Source organism: Chiloscyllium plagiosum, unplaced genomic scaffold (assembly GCF_037043375.1).
Source record: "Chiloscyllium plagiosum isolate Xiang-an unplaced genomic scaffold, Cpla_swu_hap1 HiC_scaffold_40, whole genome shotgun sequence".
Classification (NCBI taxonomy): domain Eukaryota; kingdom Metazoa; phylum Chordata; class Chondrichthyes; order Orectolobiformes; family Hemiscylliidae; genus Chiloscyllium; species Chiloscyllium plagiosum.
The window spans coordinates 53,766,428-53,793,238 of record NW_028270178.1 but is presented as its reverse complement, the minus strand read 5'-3'; the positions used below and the strand labels follow the sequence as shown (position 1 = coordinate 53,793,238).

Genomic DNA, 26,811 nt, shown 5'->3' with positions numbered 1-26,811 from the left:
AGAGAGAGTGACGCCGTTAGTGAGTGGGGTTTGGCTGATAGGGATGCAGTAGGTGCGCATGTGTCAGGGAGTGAGTGATGCAGGAAGTATGAGGGTGCCAGAGGGATAGTGACGCGTTAAGTATGGGGGGATCAGAGTGGTTGTGACGCAGTAATTCTGAGGGGATCAGAGAGATAACAACGCAGTAAGCATGAGGGGGTCAGTTTGTTAGTGACGCTGTCAGTGTGAGTGCCTCAGCCTAATAGTGATTAAATAAATTTGAGAGAGTAATGTTGATTGTAAAGAGATAAGTGTGAGTGAGTCAGGCTGGTAGTGACGCTGTAAGTGTGAGTGTTGAAGCTCATAGTGAAGCAGTAGGTGTGAGGTGGTTAGTGTAATTGTGGCGCAGTAAATGTGAGGGTCAAGGAGATAGTGACATAGTAAGTTTGAGGAGGCAGTGTTGTAGTGACACGGTAAGTGTGAGGCGTCAGTCTGATACTTACATAATAATTGTGATGGAGTCAGGCTGATAGTGACACAGTAAGTGTAAGGAGTCAGGGTGATAGTAACATAGGAAGTGTAAGGGCATGACTGATAGTGACAAAGTAAGTGTTTGGCAGTCAGGCTGATAGTGACGCAGTCAAAATGAGGGTCTCGAAGTGAAAGTGGCGCAGTAAATGTGAAGGCGCCAGATGGATAGTGATGCAGTAAGTTTGAGGGTTCACGCTGATATTAAGGCGGTAAGTGTGAGGGGTCAGGCCTATAGTGATGCAGTAAGTGTCGGCGGATCAGTGATGCATTCAAAGACCAAATATCCAAGGCTCACTGTAGTGCTGAACAGCGAGACTTCTCAAGGCGAAGACAAAAATCAATAGTTCTCATCCTGGTCATAAATCACAATGCTTCATTTTAAAATTGTCCTCTCCTGCTTCTAGATTCACCAATGAGGGAACAAAATTTAATTGCACCATCCTGTTTATCTCTTCAAATATTTTGCAACTCTCAATGAGATGACCTCTCTTGTTTTGAAACCGTATTTGGCCAATTTCAAATCAGAGGACTAACGTTCATCCATCATATCAAGGCTAATCACCATTCGTGCTATTTCCTCATATGGCTTTAGTATCTTTCCTAAATTGAGGATTATAATTCCTCATAATGTTGTCCAAGTGTGGTCGAACTGACCCACCATCCATTGGAAATAATGCTTCGTTCTCGTGCCCTGAAAGCCTTCTGCAGCTTTCACAACAGACTTCTACAACTGCTACTAGACTTCAATGACTTATTAAAAACTTCTCCAAGATGCATTGCTAAAAAATCTGTACATCAGACTTTCTACTTCAAACCTTCGACAAATAATCTCCACACATTTCCCTCCTGACAAGTATGATAAAGTTAAATCGTTGCTATTTATTAGATCATGAGGGACATGGATAGGTTGACTCGTCAAGGTGTTTTCCGGCAGGTGAGGAAGTCAAAATTTAGAAAACATCGGTTTAAAATTAGTGGGTAAGGATTTAAAAGGGACGTCAGGGGCAACTTTTTCAGACGTGTCCAGAATGAGATGCCAGAGAAATTGGTGGAATCTGGTACAACTGTAACATTGAATGGCATCTGGATGGATATATGAGTAACAAGGTTTAGAGGGATGTGAGCCAAATGTTGGCAAATGGGACCTATTAACTTAGGATATCTGTCCACCATGGTCAAGTTGGAAAGAAGGGCCACTTTCCGTGTTGTATTGTTCAACGACTTGATGACTCTAGAACAAACGCAAAAACTTTGCAAATAATTCCGTGAAGACGATTTCAAGTTCCAAATCTTCGGTTAATCTTCTTCTCTTGTGCTCACAAGTTCGTTACCTGGTGTCAGAACTGACAGATTAGTTGCTGGATCCATTCCTGTAAATTGGTTCTGCATTCTTTCTAATTCCGATTTTTTTTTTTACGAATGTAGCTAGTGTTTATGGACTTAGCATCAATTTTTTCTAATACCATATTTCGATGAATATGAAAACCCAACAGCATATCTAATTTGGCACCGGGTGATGAGCAATTGAGTCAAAATCGATCGGACGCAGCGAGACAATGATCCTCTCTTCGTGGTGTACATCCGTGACTCTATAATTCGACGAAGAATCATTCCCACAACTTCAGCTGTGTCAGAATCTAGTTTGCGGTGAAAGCCTGTCAATCTGCCAAGGTTACGTTCGTCTGGGTTAGGATCCTGCAAAGGATTTGGCGAAATCTTTGGGTCTTGACAATTTGTTCTTCCAACAAATGAATTCAGTTGTTTTACTGTGAAAATTAGCATTCTATCTGCAGCTGTGATGGCCGATAGGTTAAGGCGTTGGATTTGAAATCTAATGGGGTTCCCCTGCGCAGGTTCGAATCCTGTTCACAGCGTAGATTTTTTTGAAAGTCATTAATTCCTTTGCAGGATTTGGATTTCGTGGAGCTTGAGCTTTGCATTCAATCGAAAGTCAATTTTCAACTGTGAAGAATCCGAAGTAATTTCAAGACTGACCCAGTCATCTAATTGAATAAATCATAGGTCGAGACAGAAAAAGCCACCAACTTCCAACACGAATCAGTTTCAACATATTTGTCGAACTATCGTGAAATTTGGATGTTCGGGGGGTGGGATTCAGCAAAACAAGAAGCAATGCAATACATTTACAAGCAGGTGATGATTTTCTTTTTTAGGATCAGTTGAAAGTCAAGCTGAGAAAGTTCAACCTAATTTACAGCTGACTCTAAAGGCCAATAATCTATTATATCAGCAGTCAATGAATTAGAATAAAACAACTCCATGTGTGGAAAGGAACTCGACTGATCCGTGTTCCTGGCTTGCGATGTGAAAAGGCAAGGCGATATCATCGGAGTAGAATTTTCTGAAAATACTGGAAATGGAATGTTAACGGTCTTCTGCTGTCCACATTCGTAAGAAACTGTGCATTAAGAACTGAAATTGAAAATTAACGATGAAAATCAGACTTAGCCCTCTGCTTGTGGTGTAGCATTGTTCAGAACAATAGGTTATTGTTGAGGCTAAAATTGACCTAAATAATCGATGGAGATCTTATCCACGGCCTTCGTTGGAGCAGTTGGTGTGGAGAGCTCAGCTTGAAGAACCAAATGCCAATTATTCATCCTGGCTATCTGAATTGCTGAGTTAAACATACCCCCAGTTTAATGAAAAAACCTTTGCTATCAGAGTTAGATGTTTTCATGTCAGCATGTTCCGATATGAGAAGACACTCCATGGAGTAGATGTGACTTAAATTTTGACTCTAACGTCAGAGATGTTGACACATTTCTGCACCAAAACAGCACTACCATTGGTATCAAATAAAACTGAGCAAAGGACTAGTCACTGAGACATTTCCTGTCTGGGCAGACTCTGCCAATGGACCGTTCAGGCCCGATGTAGGAATAGGGCGTGGTGACATCTGTTCGCAAGTGGATCACTTCATTCTTGCTCACGATCCATAAACCGTAATTCATTTTGAACTTCTTAGCCATCAGCATGATAAGTGGTACATAATGCACAGGTTTGCTTCTCGAAAGTAAGAGCGAAATCTTATTCAATGCAGACGCAAATTCAAGTTGTCCCTGGTCGACCAGAAGACAGATGTCGTGAAACAAAGTGAATACAGAAAACAATCAATGTTTTCTGGGAGTCAAAAAGATGTACTGGAAGAACGGAAACATATATTTGGAACTAAAGTCACATACCACTTCTAAAGACTAAATGTTCTTGAACCGTTATCTTAATTTGACCTTCATGTCCACCATTGCTGCAAAAATTATCTTAACAACTCAGAACCTTGTGTTCTTTGATATTCTCTCCTTCATGTTTCTCTTGATTTTGAAACTAAAACCGAGCAATAGTACTGCACCCTATTTCACTTGCAAAGATCAGATGAAGATCAATTTATAAGAGAACAGAAATAAAGCTACGTCTGTCTTTCGAGAGAAAACACAGTTACCATTTCGACTCCAAAAAGTCTTCTTCAGAAGTCTGCACAATGAACTCGAAATAGTAGACCGAAAATGAAAAAAGAAGCCAAAATGCCGCGAATACACCACCCGCAAGTGCATCAAGTCCTACTCGAATATGCCGGATTACTACCATCAGCATCAGTGGAGAACGGAACAAAGCTCATTCTGCAGTTGTCAACCTGTTATGACGTAGTTTGTAAAGTCAGAAATATGATTCGGTAAAAAGCGGGATGAAAGCGGGATATCGGAAGTCTGAAAAAAGCAAGTGCGTGCTTTGCTTTGAAGAAGTTTGGCAGTGATGAAAATGGAAATTAACTACAGTGAGGGGGGCTGAATTAATACTCAGCATCGTTGCAACACACAGGGACGCAATTCTTTTTGCTAGGTTTCTGTTCTGCCATTTTATAATCACGACTGCTGTCGGGTTTGGTTTCCATTCCAGGCTTAGGTGACAGCCTGATGGAAGTTTGCACATTCACCCAATTTCTGTGTGGTTGCTCTGGTTTGCTGCCACATTCTAAACATTTGCAGGTTATTTGGAATCGCCATTGAACGCACACGGTTACAGAGACAGTGATGTCTCTGTAATAGGAGTGTCTGGATAGGACGTACTTCAATGGATTTTTGTGAACTTAAATAGACAGAGTGGGCTTAGTCTGCTGTTTCCTGGGTGAGCTACATGGACAGAGAGTGGTCAGGGTCTTCTTCCCTGAGGGAGATACGTTGACAGAGTTGGGTTAGTTGCTCTTACCTGTGTCAGTCACGCAGATACAGTAGGGTCAGTCTGCCCTTCCCTGGGCGAATTTCTTTCACAGAGTGGTGACAGTCTGCTCTTCCCTGCCTGAGTGAAATAGAAAGAGCGGGGTCAGTGTTCTCTTCCCTCGATAATTTATGTTGACAGTCTGGCTTCCGTCTGCTCTTCCCTGGCGAGTTACATTGGTAGAGTGGGGTTAGTGTTCATTCATTGGGTGAGTGCCAGAGACAGAATGGGATCGGTTTGCTCATCCCTGAGGGAATTACATTTATAGAGTTGAGTCAGACTGCTCTTCAGAGAATGACTTTTATTGACAGTGTGGGATCAGTCTGCTGACTTACACTGAGAGTGTGGGGTCAGTCTGCCCTTCCCAGGATGAGTATCACTGACTGAGTGGCGTCAGTTTGCTCTTCCCTCAGTGAGTTACATTGACAGAGTGGCGTCAGGAGTGGCGTCTTTGAGGAGTTGACAAAAGTAACTCGTCCCCTAAATCTTTGGAATAATTAGGGATGGGCAGTGAATCGTATCTCATTGAAAGACAACTGTGTCCCAGAAATGCATTTCTAATAATTGCATGTACTAATTCGACACTGCAAGCGGTCGGGAATAATTTGAGGAGAGGTGCAGGGTAGAATAATTAAAGTCAAATGCATTGATGCCGAGGAGACATGACACAAGATGTGAGTGTGGAGCTGATGGTGCAAGGCTCAGTGTCAGTGCTATTGGTGCAGCATTTATTTCTCACTGTTCGCAATGACTCACACACCACTGCTGTCAATTCACAACAATGAGCCTGGTCATCTTGGTTTGAAAATCCCTGCATGTGTATTAACGTGGTTAATTGCACGCGAGAGGAGATGAGCACATCCTCTTTATTCTGTCGGTTTAAAATATGAAAATATCTGTTGGATGCCAATGCAAGAGAATGCTATCTTTTTATGTGCCTTTTCAGTGGGGCATGCTCAGCATTGAAATGTCTGTTTTTGCACAAGCAGAATTTGATTGCCATTCATACTGAGCAACGCTAATACAGAAAACGTGTTTTCGATTCCTGTGATCAAGTGGTTCAGACATTGCACATATGGACGACAAATCTGGCTTTTAACGTGGCGCCGTTGCTTAGCTGGTGAAAGCACCTCCCATCACACTGGTGCCTGCTCATTGTATTGAAAGCTCGTTATTTCTCGCAAGTATTGTGTTGCTGATCAAGAAACTCAGTGTCCTGTTTGAATTGCTATATATTCTGATTTCGAGTTCCGGCTTCATTTTCCTGGTTTAAATCCAGTAGTGTATGTTGCTCTATTTAACTACTATTTTAACCTGGAGATTCTTCTCGCAGTTCCACAAGCACTTCTGCTTCTCATTATCTTATTCTCATTCCTTCATTCCCAGTTTTGTGGAAATTAAGTGGTGAGGCAGGAGACACTGCAGCATTCTCTGGGAATGTTGTGGTAATGGCACTGACACCACGACATGATCACCCTCAGTCTCTGCTGTCACCATTCATTTGTGGTACACCAACAGTAAATGCATCCTTGTTCTTCTTCAGCTATCATGTAGTTACTTTCTTTTCCTGTTGGATAAGGAATTCAACTTTAACTTCGAAAGGGTCTTTAGATTTTGAGGAAGAAATGTCTCCTTGCCTCAGGTCGAAGTGACAGACGCATTATCCAGAGAATATGAGACTAATTCGACCGACTCCAGCCAGGCGTCAGAAAGCCTCTCAGCAGTTCGAATCTCAAACTGTCTCTGAATGTCACGCTTCTCAAGAGCAGAAATGGGAAATGAGGGATATGGACAGCCAGAGAGTCGGAGAATGTGAAAAAGGCCTAGGAGGATACAGAGACAAATATAGAAAAAACAAAGACACATATTGAGGCAGACACTGAAAGAAACAATTCTCCATTCGGCGTGACTGCTAAATAACAGAAAGCAAAAGGAAATGTAGCCATTAAAACATAGCCTTCCACCAGCTCAGGGAAATGAAAGTAGCATGACAGCTGATTAAGTCATTTTAAGATTGTTAATTCGACGTTTGTTAGCTCAAGAGTGATTTTGATAAATATCCTGATTCGACAGGTAAGATTATCATTTTCCCAACAGTATAATTTAGAAATCTATAACTAACCTGTTTCCTGTCCATCTAAAAGAAATCTGTTTCTCTCCACAGATGTTGCCAGGTGTAGCGGGTTTCTCTATCAATTCTCGTTTTTAGTTCAGCTTTCCAAAACCTGCATCTTTTTGATTTTTGATAACCTGGCACAAAACCAAGCATTACCAGGTTCGGACCAGTGGTCAGAAATACTGCTACCACGATATACTTGCACAATAAAACATTCATTCCCTGTCCAAAAATAGAACTAATGCCATAGCAGTTCTTGTTCCAAATCCTAACTACGACATTACACTGAATGAAGACAGACGCTCTTGCACTTATTCTCAATGAAATGGCTTTTCCCTTTCATTTCTGATCAGTTTCACTGCAGATTGTTTTCTACTCGTCTTCAAGTTTTGCAGAATGGAAAAGCCCATTTGGCCCATGGTGCAGTCTGGTTTAAAGACATTCATCTATTCCATTCCCTGTTTCCAGCTTTGGTCCATAACCTTATGTGTTCTGATGTTTCCAGTGCAAATGGCAGTGAGGTTCTCGCTTTGATCTTAGATGACACAACAATGGGATTGAAGTTTGACATAGTCACATTGTGTTATTACCCACGTCATGTCCGACAGAAAGAGACACACAGACAAATTCCCCGAGAGTGGCAGAGTTCTCAGGATTTGACCAGCTCCTTGTGCTTCACTTCAGCTGTCCGCTCCAACATGCAAGTTCAACCGCCAAAAGGCAGCTTTTGGTTAAACCAAAGCCAGGTCTACAGACAATGAGAGACGTTGATCTGAGCTAGAATTTGAAGAGGGCGAAAGAAACTGTAAATTCGAAAACCCTAACCCTTCCGTTCCTGACAAACAACAGGAATGGACTAGCACGCTACATCCTCGTGATTTTAAATGCGAACCGACAATCCCCTAACTCGACGTCAGGCGTGTTACCAATTCTGTCACTGACCCAAAGACCAGGTTTGGCTGTGACAGTTTGTCTATAGGTAATGTAAACGTCCACATCAGGGAAACAGCATTCACAAGGCGAAAAATCAGCAAACATAATCACCGTCACTGTTTCACTTGGAATTCCCCACTCTGTGAACCATTTCCTTTCACTGTACTTTCATATTTGAAGGTTTTTACATTCCAGAGCCTGAACTAATTCAGCGAGAAACCACTGGTCATTTCGAGCCGTCATCCGGTATGAGGCGAGTTGAACGATGCCTTTCTTGCTGCCAAAACATCAGCGCAGCTCAAAACGAGCTCGTGTTTGCATCAGTCTTTACTTAACTTGCTGCAGTATATCTGCTGAACAACATCAGATTATCAAAGCGTTGCCTTCTTCACATTGAAACCAAGGGTGATAATATGAACCGACTTGGAAACTTGGAGAGAGTAACACTGCTGACGAAGACGATTATGACGTGAAGAGCAGGCACTAGAGTTTGTACAGGTCCCAAAGGCTACTACAGTATCAATGGACATCCCTGCATACGAGTCTGATTTTGCATTGCACAGAACAGGCTTTCATTCCCAGTCAGGAGATGTAGATTTAATTCGCTTCTTGTGAATTATCCGAATGAAAACTAAATCCTGGCTGCACCCAGAACACACACACGGATCCTGCCAGAACAATTCAGTGATCGATCAGTATCTTTCTGGAAGGACAATGGCAGCAAATACAAGCGAAAGCTATCACTGCAATTACCCCTCCAAGGGTCTCGCGTTTCCCAGTTGAAAATATTTCGCTGTTCCCTCAATGTCACGACGTCTAAACCCTTGGCTCATGGCATCATGCCTGTACCCCGCTACTGAGGACATCCAGGGTGATGCGGAGTAACTCAAAATCTCAATCTTTCGAGTAATTAGGGATTGACGGTGCATCCCATCGCATTGAGCAATGACTTTTTCCCAGTAATACGTTTCCTAAAGCTGCAGTTTCTAAGGGAACACTTGCAAGCTGTCGGGAATAAGTTGAGAAGTGGAACGGACGAGAGGAAAATGTGAAAGGCAATGATGACTGGGAGGCATGAGACAGCAAGTGAGTGAGGAGCAACGTTCAATGTCAGTGTCAGTATTTACTGACCACTATTCACTCTGACTCACACACCATTCCTTAACAATTCACCATAATGAGCCCATTCCTCTTAGTGTGAGTTTACCTTTGCGGATATTAACGCGGTTCAAGGTGCCCAAGAGGATGGATGGATCGCGTTATCCTGTCAGCTTAAACAGTCTAAGTTATCAGTTTACAACAAAAGCAATAAGAGATTGCCTCTTCCTGTGCATTTTCAGTGGAGAATATCCAGCTTTGAACTGTTCTGCATAACCAGAGGCTGTTTTAAATTTACACCGAGTAACTGTGAAACACACAAAAAATTAGTCCGAGTTCCTGTGTTCGAATAGTCAAGTAAATGCTCGCATGGTTTTGAATCGTTGAGCTTGGGCAGTCCCTCAGCCTTAGTTAGTGAAAGTTCCTGTCAAAAAACAGCAGAATATGGGATCAAATCCTGACATCTCACTGTTTATATGTCTTTCATGAAAAACAGAGTTCCCGACTTCCCCTGTGGTTCTGGTCATGGTGCGATTTCAAATCAATGACTGGATCGAGGTTATAGTTTAAAGACAGCTCCTTCGACACCTCTGCCACGCTGCCACACAAACCCCTGCAACCACGTTTTTCATGATTAGTGTTTCAGGCACTTACCCACACGCACTTTCAATGGCGAACTTCGCGTAAGTTCGATAAAATTTATGAGGATGTTGCAAGGCACACAGTGTTTGGATTGTAGCGTAAAGCTGAATAGGATATGAAAATTTTCCCTGGAGCTTGAGGGCTGAGGGATGGGCTGACAGAGGTTTATATCAATATGAAGGAGACGCTAGAGTAAATGGTCAATGACTATTTCTTCCCAAGGCAGGCAAGTTCAAAACAAGGGAACAATGTTTTCAGGGGAGAGTGGTAAAATTTAAAAGGGATTTGAAGGACATTGTTTTTTTCACACAGAAAGGTTTGCGTGTTTGGAATGAATTGTCAGATTTAGTGGTGGAGTCTGGTATACTCTCAACATTTCAAAGGCATATGGATCTGTATACAGACAGAAAAGTTGAAAAAGAATAAACGTGAAAATTTGGCAAATAGAGCGTTTGTTTACGGGCTCAGCCCCTCTGAGATGCTGCAGTGGCGAACACCAGTTTGAATCGGCACTCATCACTTGGTCAGTGCGTTGGGCTAGTTTTCTGGAACATGGTTAGATTAGATTCCCTCCAGTATGGAAACAGGCCCTTCAGCGCAACTATTCCACACCGACCCTCCAAAGAGTAATCCACCCAGACCAATTTCCCTCGAACTAATGCACCGATCATTATGGGCAAATTAGCATGTTAAATTCACCTGCCCCGCACATCTTTGGAGTGTGGGAAGAAACCCACGCAGACGCAGGGACAATGTGCAAACTCCGCACAGGAATCAAACGTGGAACACTTGTGCTAGGAGGCAGCAGTGCTAACCACTGAGCCACAGTGCCGCCCTAAAAGAGGATGCAGAACGCAGCTCGCAACCCCGCAATCTTTCACACGCAAAGCGAGTACTCTCCCATTTGAGATAACTCCCACAGGCTGCTGCGGTTAAAACCAGCTGCCAATGACCATTCTTCTTGACACATTCCCAACTTTGCAGTGGGAGATTTTGGCTTCGGAATATACCTCACAAATCATGTTGCTCGTGCGGCTCTCCAGCGAAACCAAAAACTGACAACTCATGAACAGAAGCAGAACTGACAAAGAGAACCTATTTTCAGACACACGGACTCATGAATGCTGTCTGTGAGGCAGAGCGAGTCGTCTGGGTCATGGGCTGCTCACACAAATTGCAGCGAGGCAATTCCAAATGGTGCTTTCAACGTACCGGTGCCTTAGTGCACCAATACTTCCAGGAAAGTGCTCACGTTCCATGAATCAGAACTGACTAACAATGAACCACGAAAAGTGAAGATTACCAATTCGTCTCGATTAGATGAGGTTCACAATTGGGCTGATGTCTCCACCGGATCCTGATGATACCCTGCAGCATACTCACAGCAACTGCACCAGTTCTGCAGAATAAGCGATGGGAAGGAATTGCTCTATCTGAGCGGTCGTGCTTGTTTTTCTCATCAGCAAATCTGGCTTTGAATTTGCTAACCCATATCTGCTGCCATGCTGAAACGGAATGCAATTCCGATTAGTCGCTGTGTGAAACTTTGTGCATTTTCTCTCTTCAGATAAAGTGATCACTGGAGATGATGAATTCTGCTCCTGCCAGAAACGCCGACTCTCCTGCTGCTCGGATGAACTGAAAAACTGGTTTAGCACTGGAATCCGAGAATGGCAGAACACGTAGCAAGATTATTCGAACCCCAGAGCCAATAAGAGTTCCAATTTTCCTTTTCTTTCTTCATAATAGTGCATTATCCAGCAGAGCCAAAGGAACTGTCACCTGGCTGCAAGCTGAGTTGGAAACCTATGTGGGAATCAAGGACATGCGACTCACTTATTGCCGGTAAATCAAACAGTTCTCACTTTCAGGTATACAAGAATTAGTTTCTATACATATTCAGGGAAGGTCAAAGGCAATCTGAGATGTCAAAGAGGTGGTCACTGTTCATGATTGCTCTTTGTTCGAGTTGTGAAAAGGTTTCCCGCTTTAGTCTCATTCACGTTTCTTGTTGATGACTGAATCAGACAGAAGGTGTTTCACCAGAGCTGCACTTGACTTGCATTCCTCTCCCTCGCTGTCATACTTTCCTGGAACTCTGTGAGAACAAGAAAACAAAATACATACTGCGTCATTCGGCAGCCTGTCTGTGATTTCCTCATTTTCAGTTACAACATGGCTTAGACTTCAGGCCACACGGTAATATTAGTAACAGTATGAGAACAAGAGTCGATAGTTCATCTGTGCCTGTAAATCTTTTCATTCCTGTTGTTGACTGAATGAACTGTATCCGTGTCTGCTGCTTCGAAACTCGAATATGTGAACTGCTCCAAACAATGATTGAGGATTTCTGGTTTTGGTTGACACACGTTGAGAAACGCCAGACAGCGTTCAAATGAAGCTTTCACAAACATTTTCGGATGCATTTGACAGAGACTAACATCATGAATCCAGTGTTCGCTGTGACAGAAGGAAATGAATGTTCGCCTTGTTACTGATCCAGGCCACCTTCGCATGTCAAGCAAATGCGGTACTGTTGTTACAGAAAGGATCAGTGCCCGGTAACTGTGTCCTTAAAGAGGACATGATTGGAAATATAAAGAATACCATGTTGAAATATCCAGGAAATATTGGCTGAAAAGGCGCTGACAATTTTCCCTGCAGCGCCAAGACAGAGGAACATATGTAACGGCACTCTTAAACAGGATGGCCAGCAGTGATACAGACATCGCCACATATGAAGGACCACTGCTAATAGAAATTTGAAAATGAATTTCACGCAGCAGGTATTCAGAATTATATTCTTTTCACCGCTACAGTAGTATTTGGCGAGTAAATTCAAAACAAGGTTTGCTGATGAGAATGCAATTAAAACCCATCGATCATGATATGAAAGACTGTCGTCCGGAAAGAGGGAACAACAATGTTTCTTCTAAGCTTTGTACTGGGCCACTTTCGCACAAACTGATACTGCTACTCTCCAGAAAATATCAGGGCCCGCGGCATGCACTCTTAGAAATGGTGACCATCAGTGCTGGAAACATCCCTGCATATTCAGAACAAGGAAGAATATATATCGAATAAAAGCATAGATGGCAATTAATTTGACTTGTATTCCCTTTCACCACAACAGCTAGAATGTGCGGGGATATACAGAGTAAGGTTTACTGACCAGGTCAGAAAGCAATTACCTCCACATATCTTGACACACAAGCCTATCTTTCTTTCTGTTCGTTTTTTTTTGAAGCGTCGATCCTTTCCGTCGAAGATGAAGAGGATTACTGCTCCCCCGCAGGATCACAGTGGGGCCAGAGACGCAATCGAGCTGCTCAGAACAGTTCGTGTTTGCCGAGAATCATTGAAACTGAGATTGATGACATGTGGACATGGTGTACATGGCGGAGCAATTTCATTTGTTGATTCTGAAACTGAAGATGAGAGTGATCCTGGACCAATCAGCTCTCCCATGTTCTGGGAATATTTGACTTACCCGTTCGATCAGATCACGTCTGTCCCACACTGAAACCTCAGAATCCTTCCCCACCCCCACCCTCGTTACTGGCAATAAACTGTACATTACATAATGCTATATAAGCACACAAGAAGAACATTTGCATAACGTTCAGGGAGAGCTCCGTTCCGTTCCATCAGCATATTTTGAATCAGTTAATTTTTGTTCAGGACCCATGAGACATTGAGCTGTCACTGTCAGACCACTAACAAATGGCCATTCACGTTCTGTGTCTTTGAACACTTTGGTTGGTACACGGATGTAGTGGAATCTCACGTTTTGAAATGGACATCATTCATAGTATTTTCAGCTGCACTGGTAAAGTTGTCTCTGGCGCTTCCAGTAAAGTGCAGATACTTTTCACTCAGAAACCGACATGTGATCAAAGTAGGAGGACATATGTGTCAACGAAAGCAACAAGAATGCTCCACCAGCGTTGGCTTGCAATTCTGCATGTGGTACGAAGAGCTGGAACTCTATTAAACAGTGAAAACGACTATTATGGGGCTTGGACGCACGACTCTCTGATTAAACAACTCACATTGCACGGGACTGAGATATCCAGGCTTGGGACACGATGCATTAGTTTGTTATTTCATTCTGAGCAGAATTCACCTGGCACAGCAATTTGCAAAGATCCAGCTCATTTCTCCCAATCACAAATAACATAATTCACATCTTTCACTTTTGTTATTTCTTCAAAACATTACAATCTATTTAACACTTGTCACGGCATTTAAGATTCAACCCGAATATTTTCATATGAAGTGATTTCCAGTCACTCTGGCAGACAGTAAATCAGTCGGAAAATTACCTTAGGAAACCCAATCATTTCTGTTTACAGTATTGGGAATTTCCCATCTGCTGACAAGACAGAGTCCTCACAATCAACATTTTCTTTGTTCTTCCTGCCTAAAACGTTTACCACTTCTTATTTTCAAGACAGGAGTTTTGTTTATAACACGTTTCAAGAACAGGAACAATCTTCCAATCTCCTGAAGTCGTTTCCAATTTAAAATGGAAGTTTTGCTCCTTTCCCACGGGAAGAGCAGTTAATGAGGAAGAGGTTCCCACGAGCTGTGTCCCAGGGTTTAGCAGGAAGCTGCTAATTGCAGCTGCAGTGGCCGCTTTCAGTTGGCATCGGGGAGTTGGAGAACGTGGTGTCGTATTCTGCTGCGTGTAAACGTCTTGCTCCTGTGGACTCGGGGTGAATCATGGATGAGTTTTCGGAACAACACTGCCTTCCAGTCTCTGGCCATCTGCAATCTAAGGAAATAGAAAAGAGTTATTTGTTCAGTTCGAAGTCCTGGGCAATGTGAAAGATGGAACAGATCTGATAAAAAAAATTGGAGACTGGGAAAATGGTTGGAGAGGAAGTATTAAAAGAGAAGCTGAATATAAAGTTGGAAGTCAGGAGACATTCAATAAAAAGGAAGAGTGTGCAAAAGCAGGTAGAGATAGACATGGAAAAGAAGTGTCACTAGTCCCGAAGTCTTAAATCGATTTTTATTTCCAAGATGCCACCAGACCTACTGAGATTTTCCAGTAATTTCATTTGTTGATTTAGAAACAGAAGATGGCAGTGATCCTGGACCAAACAGCTCTCCCGTGCTCTGGGGATATTTGACTTACTGTGACTATGTCCCACACTGAAACCTCACGATCCTGCTGCACCTCCACCCTCGTTACTGACAATATACTGTTCATTACGTTAAACACAAGAAGAACAAATGCAAAACGTTGAGGGAGAGTACCCTTCGGTTTCCATCAGAACAATCTTAATCACTGAAAATTGGTTCAGGACATGTGACATTGATCCATCTCTGTCAGACCCCAACCAAGTGGCCATTCGCTTTCCGTGCCTTTGAACACTTTGGGTGGTGCACGGTTGGTTTGGAACCTCACGTTTTGAAACGGACATCATTCATTGTATTTTCGGCTGCACTGATAAAGTTGTCTCTGGCGCCTCCAGTAAAATGGAAACGGTGTTCACTCAGAAACCGACGTGTGATCAAAAGCAAGCGGACAGATGTGTCAATGAACGCAGCAAGAACATTCCCCTGCGAAGTGTTGCAATACTACACGTGGAACGAAGAGCCGGAATTGTATTAAGCGGTGAAAGCGCCCATTGTGAAGCTTGCACCCACTCCCCTCAGATTAAGCATCTCACACTGCACCGACTGAGCTAACCAAGCACGGTGCACTGTGGATTAGTTTGCTATTACATTGCGAGCATAATTCATCAGCAATTTGTTAGGATCCAGTTCAGTCCTCCTAATCACAAAAATATCATTCACACCTTTCACTTCAGTTATTCCTTCAAAGCATTACAATCGATTCAGCACTTTTCCTGGGATTTAAGGTTCAACCTTAATAATTTTACCCGTAATATTTTTACCCTCAGCTTTATATCGCTGATGTGATTTCCAATCACTCTGACAGACAGTAAATCAGTCGGGAAATTACCTAAGGAAACCCAATCATTCCCGTTTACAGTGTTGGGCATTTCCTATCTGCTGACGAGACAGAGTCGTCTCAATCAACACTTTTTTTGTTCTTTCTCCCTAAAACTTTTACCACTTATTATTGTCAAGTCAGGAGTTTTATTTACAACACGTTCCAAGAACTGGATCAACATTCCAATGCCCTGTAGCCCTTTCCAATTTAAAGTGAAAGTTTGGCTCCTTTCACACGGAAAGCGCTGTTACTAAGGAAGGAGCTTCCACGAGTTGTTTCCCATGGCTTGGCAGAAAGTCGCTGATTGAAGCTGCAGTGGCTGCTTTCTCTTGGCATCGGGAGCTTGGAGAAAGTGATGTCGTATTCTGCTGCGTGTAATCATCTCACTTCCTGTGGACTTGGGGTGAATCATGGATGGGTTTTACCGGTTACAATGTCAATATATGGTCGGGGTAAATGGTTGTGCTGAAATATGTGAGGCTTATTCCCTGGGTGGGATCGAACCACCAACATTTCACCCAACTGCGCTGACCATTTGAGATACAGAAACTGGCAACGCAGATATCCTAAAGCAAAGTTATCGACGGGATATGAGGATACGTCGGACAGCAGGAACTTGCGTTGTTTTCAGAGACGGCCGCTGATTTTATCACCGAGAGGGTAAGCTCACTGAGCAGCTGCAAACACTCAAATTAAAAGGCATCCACACATGCGCAGTTCTCTCACATACATCTCCACACAGTAGCTCACTTACGATGCTGGTATTTGAAGCTGCGATTCAATAGAAACTGAAGCTTAAAAATCCAGCATATTCGACCGCTCGACCACGCTACCACACAAAATCAAACACTCAGATTTGTTATGACTAGTGTTTCAGCATCGATTCACTTCAGACACTTACAACTCGCAAATTTTGTAACGAAATTGGCGTAATTTAAGAAGAAAGACCAAAGAAAATGTACAGACAAGGAACAGGCCCTTCATCTAATCAAGCCTGAGCCGATCCAAATCTAATGTTTAAACCTATCACCCATTTCCTAAGCATCTGTATCCCTCTGCTCCCCACCTACTCATGCATCTCTTAAATGTATCTACCGTGATTACCTCTCCAGTCTCTGCTGGGAACGCGTTCCAGACACTCACCACCCGCTGTTTCAAGTAGTTGCCGCGTGTATCCCTCTTAAACTTATCACCTCTCACCTTGAAAGCGTGACCTCTCGGTATTTAATGCTTCAACTGGGAAATAAAACTTTTCTCTATCTACCCTGTCTGTACCCTTCATGATTTTGTAAACCTCAAAAAGGACCCCCTCAAACTCCTTTTTCCTAATGAAAACAAACCTCACCTACTCAACTTCTCTTCCTAGATTGCACCTTCCATACGAGGCAACATCCGCTTAAACCTTTTACACGCCCTCTCCAAAGCGTCCACATCCTTTTGGTAATGCGGCGACCAGAAATTTACACAGTATTCTAAGTGTGGCCAGACCAATGTATTGTTCAATTTTAACATGACTTGCCAGCCATTTTATTCAATACCCCATCCAATGAAGCCAAGCATACTATATGCCTGCTTGACCACTCTATCCACCTGTGCAGCAACCTTCAGTGTATAATGGACCTGCACTCACAGATCTCTCTGCCCATCAAAGTTTTTTTTTCCCAAAGCTCTTCCGTTCATTGTATAACCCCATCTAGAATTAGACTGACCGAAATGCGTCACCTCACATTTGTCTGTTTTGAACTCCAGCTGCCATTTTTCCGCCCAACTTTCCAGTATATCTATATCCTCCTGTATTCTTTAACAGTCACTTATACTTTCTGCTAGTCCAGAAATCTTCGTGTCATCTGCAAACTTTCTGATCATTCCAACAGCGCTCTCTTTCAGATCATTTATGTATATCACAAACAACAGTGGCCACAACACTGACACCTGTGGAGCACTACTGGTCATCTTTCTCCATTTCCAGAAACTCCATTCAACTGCCATTCTCTGTCTCCTATTGCTCAACTTATTCTTTATCCACCTGTCTCGAACACCCTGCACACCATGGTACTTTACGTTCTGTATTTGGTTACCATGGGGAACCTTACCTAACTCCATAGTGTAGTGCATGTATATGACTTCAACAGCCTTTCCTTCATCTATCAACTTGGGCACTTCCCTGAAAAACTCTATGCCTCTCACTGATATGCACATTATTTTCTAAATATGAATAGATCCTATCTCTCAGTACCTTCTCCAGCAACTTTCCCAACACTGATGTGAGGCCCATTGTTCTGTAGTTATCCGGAATATCCCTACTATACTTCTTGTACAGGGGACAATATGAGCAACGTTCCAGTCAGCCAGAAGCTCACCTGTGCTGAAGTTCGCCACGAAGATATCTGTCAGAGCCCCAGCTATTTCCTCTCTCACCTCACTCAGGAACCAGGGATAGATCCCATCTGTTCCTGGGGATTTGTCCACATTAATTACCCCGAGCCTGCCCAACACAGTTTCCCTCCTGATGTCAACATGATCCAGACTAATCAAATGTCTTACTCTAGACTCAACATTCATCATGTTCCTCTCCTCAGTGAACACTGATGCAAAATAATCATTCAGAATAATACCACTCACTCAGATTCGACATACGGCTTTCCTTCATTTTCCTTTAGTGGACCAATCCTTTATCTAGTTACCCGCTTGCTTCTAAGATATTAATAATAGGCTTTAGGATTCTCCTTAATTCTGCTAGAGTGAAGTTGTTTCATGACCCCTTTTCACCCCCTTGATTCCTCGTTAAAGACTTGTCCGACTCTTCTCATGTTCCTCCAGGGACCATTATGCTCTTATCTATCGAGGCGTTATGTGTGCTTCCCGTTTCCTCTTGGTGAATCGTACAATTGTCCTGTCATCAACAGTTCACGAATATCGCCTTTCAAATCCTTTGCCTTCAACGGGACATGCCTATCCTGCACTATATTTAACCTATATTTGAAAGCCTGCCACATATGAACTGTGGACTTTCCGACAAAGAGCTGTGTCCAATCCACATTTCCGACCTCCTGCATAATTTTGATATAATTAGCTTCTGGCCCAGTTTAGTACTCTTTCCTCAGGACCACTCTCATCTTTGTCAATGAGTGTTCTAAAACTGAAAGAATATTGGAAACGTCCCAAAGAAATCGCCCACGGCAACTGTTCTCACCCGCCCTGGCTTTTTCCCCAATATCAGTTCCAATATGGCCTATTCCCTCGTCAGACTACTGATATACCGCTCCAGAAAACTCACCTGGAGTCTTCTTACAAATGGTATCCCATTCAGACCTCTGACGCTAAATGTACCCCGGTCAATGTTGGGAAAACGGAAATCTCCAATCAACACTAAATCATTGCCTCTACGTCTTTCCATGATCTGTTTAACTATTTTTTACTTACACCTCACGCTCACTGTAATCCAGCCCCAAAAATCTAACCTCACCCTTCTTATTTCACTGCTTCATCCATAGTGTCTCACGACCCAAGCCCTACACGGTGTCCTCCTTTCGCACAGCCATGATATCATCCCTGACCAGCAATGCACTCCTTCCCCTCTTTTTTCCCTCTCTGTCCCGTCTGAAGCGTCGAGATCCTCGAACATTTGGTTGCCAACCATGCCCTTCCTTCAACTAAATCTCTGTGATCGCAATAACGTCATTTTTCCAGGCACCAATCTAAGCCCTAAGTTCATCTGTCCATACTCCATGCATTAAAGTAGATGCATTTCAGGCCACCAGTTCTTTTGCATTCATCTGCTCTCTGCCTACTCTTCCCATTATTAATGCTATCTTCCTGATTCTTAGCGTTTCCAGTTTCCACCGCACTGCCGACTTGTTTAATCTTGTGGTTTGCAGCCACATTAGTATAAAACCTCCCCAACAGCAGTAGCAAAAACTCCCGAAAGGACATTCGTTCCCGTCTGGTTCAGATGTAGATCGTCAATTTTCTTATAGTCCCACATTGTCCAGAACTGGTCGCACAGTCCAACAAATCTGAAACCCGCCCTGCAGCACCATTCCTCAAGTCACGTATACATCGTGCCTTTTTTTATTCATTTCTACGCTGGCAGTCACATGGCACCGGCAGTAATCCCGAGATTACTACCTTTGAGGTCCCTCGCTTAATTTCTCTCCGAGCTCCCTGAATTATCCCTGCAGGTCCTCATGTTTTTTTCGTTCGTGCCTGTATGCACCAAGACAACTGGCTGTTCACGATCCCCTTTTCGAATGCTCTTCAGCCGATGGGCGACATCACTGGCCTGAGCACCTGGGAGGCAACATAACTCTCCAGAATTGCTGATGCTGCACAGTCCACCCGCAGCTCCAGAGTGACCACGCGGTCCAACAAGTGCTGCAGCTGGACACACTTCTTGCAAGTGTAAGTTGAGAAAACCTTTACAAGGATTTGTAAGCACTGCTTGGACATGAGAAACGAAACTGAATAGGCTTCGTCAGATTCCCAGGAGCTTCAGTGCTTAGATAGGGCCTCACAGAAGCTTATAAAATCATGAGGAAGACAGACAAAATAAATAGTCAGGGAGTATTTTTTCACAAGACACGCGAGTTCAAATCTACATCGCACGTTTAATGTGAGAGAGGAAAAATTTAAAAGGGATGTGAGGGACACATGTTTTTCACACAGAACTTTTGTGTGTGTGGAATGAATTGCCACATTTAGTGGCAGAGTCTGGTGCACTCACAACATTTCAAAGGCATCTGAATGGGTGTATAGACAGGAAGACCTCGGAGAGATAAGGAACAAATATTGGCAGAAATGTATGGATTAATTTTGGTTCTCTATTCAGCAAGGGCAAGTTGGATCGCGGGATTTGTTTCCATGCTCGACAACTCTGAGATGCTCCATCCACCGGCAACGGTTTGAATACACCATTTGCAAACAACGCATGATGTTTGTTACTCAGTCAGCGAGTTTGGCTATTTTATTTGGAGGGTGGATGGGCCCAACCGATTCAGAGAAGAAGGATTTCAGGATATTTCCTGCCAATGACCATTCTTCTTGACACTTTCCCAAGTTCGCCATCAAAGATTTTGGCTGAAGAAAAATACCTCACATATTGCATTACCCACTTTGCTCTCCAGTGAATCCAAAAACTGACAGCTCTTAACGTGGAACAGAATCAAAACTGAAAAGGCAGTACCATGATCAGACACACCGAAGCTTCAGTGCTGTCTGTGAGGCACTGTGAGTCGTCTCTGACATGAACTGCTCGCACAAGTAACAGCGAGGCAATTCCAAACCTACTGGAGATTTAGTTTATTGCAAAGTCCCAGAAAGTGCTCAAGTATCATAAAAAAAAGAACAACAACGAACCATTAAAAGTGAACATTTCCAATTATATCCGTGATTAAATTAGGCCTCAATGCGCCGGTGCCCCCATCTGATCGAGAGAGCAAATCACCTTTCTCCCTCACCAGGACAGTAATGAAGGAAATGAAAGTATAGCAACGTTTCACATCGCGATTGCTCACCTTTTCGCCACAGCATCAAAAAACGGCGAACAGATTCAATGCAGGATCTTCTTTCGAAATAACGGTGAAATAACTATGTGTATTCACTTTCAGAGTAAACGGGGAACAACACAAGTTGCCTGGAATATGAATAACCAACATAGACTACTTGGGTCCCAGATTCTACTGATGCACAGACTTTCATATGAAAAGGTACCTTGGGTGATTGCCCTACACCCAGAAATCTTCTGGCTGCCTTCTGTGTGCCCTGTCACATTAAACTTGTGCTGCTCTAATCGAATTTGCAGTTCTTGCCATTTGTCCGTATTGCAACTAGGGATAGCTGGTCGTGGCAACTCCTGACTGCCACACAAATTCTTTGCCCAAATTGGACAGTCCCGCAACGTGATTCGCAGTGCACGAACTTCGCAATGAGGATATGCCACGTGGCAAGTTAAAAAACACGCAGCCATTTATTAAAGTAAGTTTCTGGGAACTGACAATCAGATTCCTCCTTACACTCGGAATTATGACAACACAAAAACCAACAGCGCCTCTCAGAGACAAGTGACCAATGCCCATCTTGTGACGGACAAACGTCGTTGACAAGATTGCACGCAGGGACTGCACAGAAAACTATAGAGGAGAAGCAGACAGACGACCATCGAGCTGCATTCATGCAGTTCATTTACCCTGTAAACCCCATGCACAGCTGTTCCTTGCAGGTACACACAGGGCACTGAGTGCCTCTGACTCCGGGACTTGGAACTTGGATTATATGACCATCTGCAGCACTGGTGACTTCCTTGTGTGAGGCAACTCCGGATGGAACATATGTAAAACATGATAGCTCATTGAGAAATACATCCAAAATAGTACCCAAGAGACGTATTTCTGTTGTGATTCTGGTCTTGTTCCTGACACGACATCCAGCATTGTACTTATTGTGTGCTTCCTGGCGGTTCGGTGCATGCTTCCGTGATCGCATTGTGTGCAATAATCTGCGTTTTAGCTGCAATTACGTGCGTTTGAAACCCAGGACCACCTGCCTCTATTCTGTTTTCCTCTTCTCATGCGCAATTGCAACACAGTAAAAGATCAATTAATATTGGAAAATGACATACACAGGCGTGTGAAAAGCCCAGTTTCCGTGGCAATTATGCAATGGTTAGAGATTACATTGATTCAGGAGATAAGGATGGAAAATGTGTTTGGGTAGAGATGGGGACCATTGAGGAAAGAGGAAACCAGCCGGTGTAGCTTACAAGAACACTAACAGTAACCACAGTGTGAAAAAAAAAACGTACAGGAAAAAATACTGCCTGTGAATGATAAAAGAAGGCAAGGATTATGGGAGACATTCATTTCCCTTCTTCTACTCCCGTTTGAATTGAAAAGAAACTTTGAAGAAAAACAATCGAAAAGTCATGTATGCCCCATTGAACAACGTGCGCCATACCTTGGCCATTGATTACTGTAGATCAGAATACTTACAATGTGGAAACAGGTCCTTCGGCCCAGCAACTCCACACCGACCCGCCCCAGCCCAAATGCATTTCTCTCCATTCACCCTGTCAATTTAGCACGGCCATTTCACCTAACCGGTACATTTTTGGACTGTGGGAGAAAACCAGAGCAAGTGCACGCAGCCACGGGGAGAATGTGTAAACTCCACACATTCCGTTGCTTGAGGCGGGAATTGACCCTGACTCTGTGGCATTGTGAAACAGCAGCGCTCACGATGGTGTCAGCGTTTAATGGGACTTATTTGCCGTCTTTTATTGGGAAAAATCTCTTTCATTGTGAGCATCTGGAAAGACCAGTTCCTTCGCCAGAAAAAGAAATGAATATGTCACTAACCTTTGATTGTTTCATGTCCAAGAACACTCAGATCAATACCTCCCTTGATTAGCTCTGCTGGTCATGTTTGCAATGAGATCTGGCAAATTGCCAAGTGTAATTTTCCTTTCAATCAATAATTTTGACTCAAATTGGCTGCATATATATCTTTTCCTAACTTTGTGATTTTCTTCTTTTACATTGGTGTCTCGCACCTTACAATTGACAGCAGAGGTGGGAGAGGAGATGGAAGCATTTAGCCCATCAAGTCAGCGACAGCTTTCAATGAGATCACGGCTGATTTGGTTAATGCTGAAAATGTGTTGCTGGAAAAGCGCAGCAGGTCAGGCAGCATCCAGGGAACAGGAGAATCGACGTTTCGGGCATAAGCCCTTCTTCAGGAAAGGCTTCAGGAATTTGGTTAATGCTCAACTCTGCTTTTTAGTCAGTACTCATGGCCGAGTGGTTAAGGTGATAGGTGAAAAATCCATTGGGGTTTCCCCGCGTACGTCCAAATTCTGCTGACTACGTTATGAATGACTTGCTGCTGGGCGAATTTTCGCTCAAATTTCAAAAAACCTATTTTGCAAACGAGGACGGTAATTTAATTACACGTTGGAACTCGAGTTCTTCATCAGAAATGTTCCATACTTAAAACATTATCTCTGTTAAAAGGAAAATTGTTTGCGCAATGGAGCAAGACTGGCAACAGAAACGTCGACTTTCCTGCTCCTCGGATGCTGCCTGACCTGCTGTGCTTTTCCAGCATCACTCTGATCTAAAGTCAGGTTTCCAGCATCTGCAGTCCTAACTTTTGCTTAGTTTCTTCAGTGTCTCTGGCTCCCAATTCAAGAACTCCATCTCTAGCGGTTTCATGTTTGTCCCTCCGTGCTGAGGAGTTGAAGAGTGAAGAAAAGTAACTCACCCCCTCCATCTCTGGTGTAATTAGGGACTGAAAATGAATCGTGTCACATTGAAATATATCTACATGCGAATTAATCTCTGTCTTTTATTGGGAACCATCTCTTTCATTGTAACCATCAGGAAAGACCATTTCGTTCGCTAGAAAAAGAAATGAATATGTCACTAACCTTTGTTTGCTTCAGGTCCAAGAATACTCAGATCAATAGCTCCCTTGCTTACCTCTGCTGGTCATGTTCGCAAAGAGATATGGCAAATTGCCAAGTGTGATTTTCCTTTCAATAAATGATTTTGACTCAGTTTGGCTGCAAATATCTTTCCTACCTTTGTGCTTTTCTTCTTTTACATTGGTGTCTCGCACCTTACAAATGACAGCAAAGGTATGAAAGGAGATGGAAGCATTTAGCTCATCAAGTCAGCGATTGCTTTCAATGAGATCACGGCTGATTTGGTCAATGCTCAAGCCACCGGAGCTGTCTGTAGTCATGGCCGAGTGGTTAAGGCGATGGATTAGAAATCCATTGGGGTTTCCCCACGTAGGTTCGAATCCTGCTGACTACGTTATGAATGCTTTCCTGCTGGTGCAATTTTCGCTCAAAGTTCAGAAAAACTATTTTGTGAACCAGGCCGGTAATTTGATTAGACTTGGGAAACTCGAGTTCTTCATCAGAAATGTTCCATATTTAAAACATTATCTCTGTTTCTCTTTCCAGATACACTGCTCGACACATCGGGTTTCTGCAGCTGTTATTGAACGTCCTGAGCAGAAGTGCTGCTTTTCATTAGATTCCTTTAATCCCTGTCCTCTGTTCTCTGACTCGGGTCAGTGGCATCACTTCCTCCTGCTCGTCAAAGTGCTCATTCCCCACCGCTCCCTCTCCATCATTAGAAACAACCGCAGGAAATCGCCACTTAACCATTTTTGTTCCAAAGTGAAACTTATCAGCCTCGGGAATCTCTCCACCAAACGGGACTTCTCATCCCTGGACATGGTGCAAGCCAGAGGATTGTGAAGAGATACTGAGAAAATATTGTCAGTTGGCAGTTGAAAAAATGTTTAGGAAGCAAACCATATAATTTAGGCTCCAGCTTTGTAAATCTTGAGAAACTCTTTGGGAAATGGAATCAGAGGAGAATGAAGAAGTGTGAACTGTCGGACCGAGTCGAGGACGGGACATTGACTCTGATGTTCTCGGGACAGGAACTGATTTGAGACATTGAAATCATTCTCTCTCACGTACGTGAGGAATGCAAACTTCATCTGGACTCTGGGACAATGAAAAATTCTGGAACACTCAAGACAATGATGTGTTTCTGTTCGCCGAGCTGGAAGTTTTTGTTGGAAACGTTTCGTCCCCTGTCTAGGTGGCATCCTCAGTGCTTGGGAGCCTCCTGTGAAACGCTTCTGTGTTGATTCCTGCGTCATTTATAGTGGCCTGTCCTTGCCGCTTCCTGTTGTCAGTTTCAGCTCTTCGCTGCAGTGGCTGGTATATTGTGTCCAAGTCGATGTGTTTGTTGATGGAGTTTGTGGATGAGTGCCATGCTTCTGGGAATTCCCTGGCTGTTCTTTGTTAGGCTTGCCCTATAATAGTAGTGTTGTCCCACTCGAATTCATGTTGCTTGTCGTCTGTGTGTGTGGCGACTACACATGGTTAGTCGCTTCGTTTCGTGGCTAGTTGATGTTCCTGGATGCGGATCGTTAGCTGTCTTCCTGTTTGTCCTATATAGTGTTTTGTATGGGATTTTGTATACTACATTAGTTTTGCTCATGTTGGGTATCGGGTCCTTAGTTCTGGTAAGCTGTTGTCTGAGTGTGGCTGTTGGTTTGTGTGCTGTTAAGAGTCCTCGTGGTCGCAGTAGTCTGGCTGTCAGTTCGGAGATGTTCTTGATGTGTGGTAGTGTGGCTAGTCCTTTGGGTTGTGGCATGTCCTCATTCCGTGCTCTATCCCTTAGGCATCTGTTGATAAAATTGCGAGGATATCCGTTTTCGGCGAATACCTTGTATAGGTGTTCCTCTTCCTCTTTTTGCAGTTCTGGTGTACTGCAGCGTGTTGTGCCCCTTTTGAATAGTGTCTTGATGCAGCTTCGTTTGTGTATGTTGGGGTGGTTGCTCTCATAATTCAGGACTTGGTCTGTGTGTGTGTGGCTTTCCTGTGTACCTTTGTGGTGAATTCTCCGTTAGGTGTTCTCTGTACCATCACGTCTAGGAATGGGAGCTGGTTGCCCTTTTCTTCCTCTCTGGTGAATCGGATTCCTGTGAGTGTGGAGTTGATGATCCTGTGTGTTTTCTCTATTTCTGTGTTTTTAATGATTACAAAGGTGTCATCCACGTATCTGAACCAGTGTTTGGGTTGAATTTGCGGTAAGACTGCTCTAACCTTTGCATTACTGCTTCTGCTATGAGTCCCGAGATCGGTGAGCCCATGGATGTTCCATTGATTTGTTCGTATATCTGGTTGTTGAATGTGAAGTGTGTTGTGAGGCACAAGTCCCAAGATTTAGGAAGATTAGGTAAGATTTAGGAAGCGTAGAATGGGGTAGGAAACTGCAGGGGGTGAGCACATTAAAATGTGGAGCTTATTCAAGGAAAAGCTCCTGTGTGTCCTAGATAAGGATGTACCTGTCAGGCAGGGAGGAAGATATAGAACGCGTGAGCCGTGGTTTACTAAGGAAGTGGAATCCCTGGTCAAGAAGAACAAGAAGTCTTATGTTAGGACAAAATGTGAAAACTCAGTTAGAGCGCTCGAGGGTTCCAACGATATCAGGAAAGATCTAAACAGAGAGCTGAGAAGAGCCAGGAGGAGACATGAGAAGTTGTTGGCAGATAGGATCAGGGTTAACCCTAAGGTTTTCCATAGGTATGTCAGGATTAAAAGAATGACGAGAGTTAAATTTGGGACAATCAAGGATAATAATGGGAAGTTGTGTGTGGAGTCAGAGGAGATTGGGGAAGCGCAAAATAAATATTTTTCGACAGAGTTCGCTATAGAAAATGAAAATGTTGGCGAGGAAGATACTGAGATACTTGCGAGCAGAGTACTAGAGATTGAGGTTCACAA

The 26,811-nt window shown here is 43.3% G+C and overlaps 2 non-coding genes across 2 annotated transcripts; both read left to right on the top strand.

Moving 5' to 3' along the window:
* The first annotated feature begins 2,302 nt into the window (after nt 1-2,302).
* Nucleotides 2,303-2,384, top strand: trnas-uga (transfer RNA serine (anticodon UGA)). The gene has a single exon. It is a non-coding gene; the product is annotated as a tRNA-Ser (tRNA).
* A 21,847-nt stretch (nt 2,385-24,231) lies between these two features.
* trnas-aga (transfer RNA serine (anticodon AGA)) lies at nt 24,232-24,313 on the top strand. The gene has a single exon. It is a non-coding gene; the product is annotated as a tRNA-Ser (tRNA).
* The last annotated feature ends 2,498 nt before the right edge of the window (nt 24,314-26,811 follow it).